This window comes from Schistocerca gregaria, chromosome 8 (assembly GCF_023897955.1).
Source record: "Schistocerca gregaria isolate iqSchGreg1 chromosome 8, iqSchGreg1.2, whole genome shotgun sequence".
In the NCBI taxonomy this organism is placed as follows: Eukaryota; Metazoa; Arthropoda; class Insecta; order Orthoptera; family Acrididae; genus Schistocerca; species Schistocerca gregaria.
In genome coordinates this window covers 197,542,242-197,545,660 of record NC_064927.1, presented here as the reverse complement: position 1 = coordinate 197,545,660, position 3,419 = coordinate 197,542,242, and positions in this window count along the sequence as shown.

Genomic DNA, 3,419 nt, shown 5'->3' with positions numbered 1-3,419 from the left:
AGTTTGCTATGAATCACCTTCTTTGCTTGAGAGCTTGTGCTGCTTGTGATGAAAAGGGGCAGAAAAAGGAAATACAAATTGAGTATAGTAAAGAAGTACCTAAATAAAAGAGGTACAATAAGTGCATAGTGACAACATTTTGTTTTCAAATTTCAGAAGGAGGTCTCAGCGAAATTTTAGATTTTCTGTTTGGGAATCTGCAATAATAATGTTGCCAGTAACATTTTGTTAGCTAGTAACCGGTGATTTAAATGCCAGTCTGAACTACCAGTATTGTTTTTGCATTTCAAAACAAAGAATATTGAATAAAGAAAGAATACTGAATGAATAAAATGGTAGCTACCTGAGGTATATACTTCATTGGTTGAAATACTAGGAAGTGGAAGATTCATCTGGTTATCCACACAGACTGTTTTCGTAATCACAGATTATCTAGACTTAAAATATTTGGAACATTTGATCTCATAAAACTTGCCTGTCTTCCTCTTAAGTGTGTAATTTCAAGTTGTTAAACGTTGTTTCTCCTTATTCAAAGTTAGTATTTGAGTTGGACATTTCTCATTGTTTATCTGTCAATCAAATTTAAAACAGTCAGCTCTACATTTGTCACACTCTAAACATGTGTCACTTCAGAGGGGATAGGGGTACCCAAACTTATGTTGTATTCAGTCACAAAAATCATTCAATATAGTTTGCAATGCACAGAAGTTGGAGAAATTTTCTCTGAACTGAACTGGTGTAACTTTCGAATATTAAATTCTTCTGGTAAATACAACTGTATACGATTGCGAATGCTGTAATGTGATTTGTGGCCTCTCAGTGGCTGTATCTGTTGTTGCACTTGAGATATGATTTCTTCTCTCAGTATGTTTGGCCTAGTGATATGTGTTCCCCTCATCTCCACATGTAATTTCCCTGAAGTGTCCAATGCGTTTTTAATAGTATTAATATGTCTGTTGGTGACCCCATGCAATGGGGAAAATATTGGTTGACATTATATTTGTCTATCTTTATTACCACACATCTTGTAGATATAGAACAAATCATGATTTACAGCTTCATCTGGACTTTGCTCCATTTCTCAGCTTATGCTAAGAATTTCAAAATTTACTCTTGAGACAACATTTATTGGGCTTACAGAAATAAGTATGCAAAATTTCATGATTGTAATCTTCATAGATTCTGAGAAAAAAGTTACATAAACTTTAAGAAACATGATTTAGAGGAAATACAATTAAAATTTGAACCTAACGTTTTTTCCTACACGTCACCTCTTCAGAGAGGTTCAGATTTTTGCTCAAGGTCTTTTTCAGCTACAAGGCATCTCTTTTGGTTTCTTGTTTTCTGCCTTCTTTCCTTTACTAGGTCTTTAACTAACTTTTCAGCTGTAGAGAGAAGCTTTAAATCTATTTTTCTCACGATGTCTTAAGTGAAATTTCGTATCTTTAAGCCAATTTTCTCTAATATCTTCATCCTCCCTACATTCCCATAATTAAATACAAGAACTTCATATTAAGTTGCGATTATGATAATTGTAGCAGATGAAAATGTGGTTGTAGAGCATCGGTTCCATAAGAGATAATTTAGATAGTCATTTGGTTTCCGGATTTTGCTGTGAACACGCTTTTTTTTTTTTTAAGCCAGGATCGGGCAGCAACCTCTAAATGGGCTTCACAACATCCAGGACACAATCTGGAAGCGTATCCTTGTATATGTAGCGGTTGATACCGATCTGAGTCTGTAGATATTGAAGTGTTGCTTTCCAGGCACATGGCGTGCAATTTCATCCTCATAATGTTAGGATTATATTGTCCATGAATTCTATCAACAAATAAAAAATAAATTGAAAAATCACATTTTCAGTCAATTTCATGAACGCCCTCCTGTCAAGTTAATCTTCGAATTATCAGTGCTGAGAAAATAGAACCATACATTGATGTTTTAAGGAAAAGCAAAATTAGTCACATTCATCGACATACAATATTTTTTAAGTTTAAGATGTGGATAAAATAATCGCGCAACACAACTTGATGTCAATTTAAGCTTTGTCCGGAAAGCTGTACTTCATAAGGTTGCACCTTATCAGATTTGCACTTAGCTGCTTGCGTTCTTTGCCTCGTTAGTTAAAAGAAATGAAAGTTCCATATTATGGTTGTATCTCATGAATGCAACGATCGTAGGAAATAAATTTGCCAGGAAAGTAATTACTTACCCATCATACATCAACCCAGAACTAACATTAAAGGCCGAAGAACAGACTCATTGACAACAGTTTCTTGTACCACACTGCCGTGTTCCAGTTTCTCCTTCCCTCATCTTCCCTTCCCACACTGTGAGCCGGCCACGTCCTCCCTGCTGAGGCATGAGTGTGAGCCAGATGATTAAGAAGTATGTACATGTTTCAGAGACTTGGCTACCATTACTATAAAAATTAGTTATCACTTTTTGAAGCGAAATTTCAATTTCGTTGCGTCTCTTTAAACTATTGGTATCATTTCTGTATTCACAATGTGGTCTTTGCACTAAGCAATATAGGGGATATTAGTTTAAATGCTCATTAATAGCACCAGAACTCCCCACTAGTGACATTTACAGAATTGCCAATTACTGGAACATGCTTTCAAAAATGAATTTATTGTTTTTCGCTATTGTTGGTTACACACTCAATGATACTTCTTATGTAAGATTTCAAAGCGAGAAGACGTGTAAACTACAATGACTCAGTTTTGGATGGATGTATATGGTACCTCCACGCAGTTCTATTCATTCGCCATTTCAAGTCTTTTACTCTGTTGATATCCACAAGTCGTAAGAATAAACCGTGTTTACTTCTTTGCTCATTGCACACGTTAGTGGCTAACGAAGAAAACATGGTTAAGTTTTTTTTAACTGTGGACATTAACCACATGGTGACTATGATTCGAAAGGTGAAAATGTAACGAGTAAGAAGTCTTTAAAAACAATACACAACAGTAACAATTTAAATTTTTAAATCTGTTGTACTATTTCCTTTTGTCGTTATACGCAAAGGGTTATAGGTTTCGCAGTTCTAGCTTATCAGGTATTGACACAAATACAGTAACAGAGGATTTTGATGGTTTACTTAAGCATTCTTTTCACTTATAAACAACTGTCGGATGCACCTATCAGTAATTAAGAACAAAAAGCACTCATAAACAACCACATGTAAACAGTAGTCACCAATTGATTAGGGACATCTAACTCGGCGGCGCCGGCTTTACTGCAACCTACAGCGAAAATCTGTATCTCCATCTCCTCTTATCCTCCATGCTAAACTATTACCACTAATTTTTGGTTTATCTGGAATGCCTTTTCAGTCTTTAACAACAATGCACATCAGTAACAATTTAAATTTTTAAATGTGTTGTGCTATTTCCTTTTGTCGTTATAACCGCCAT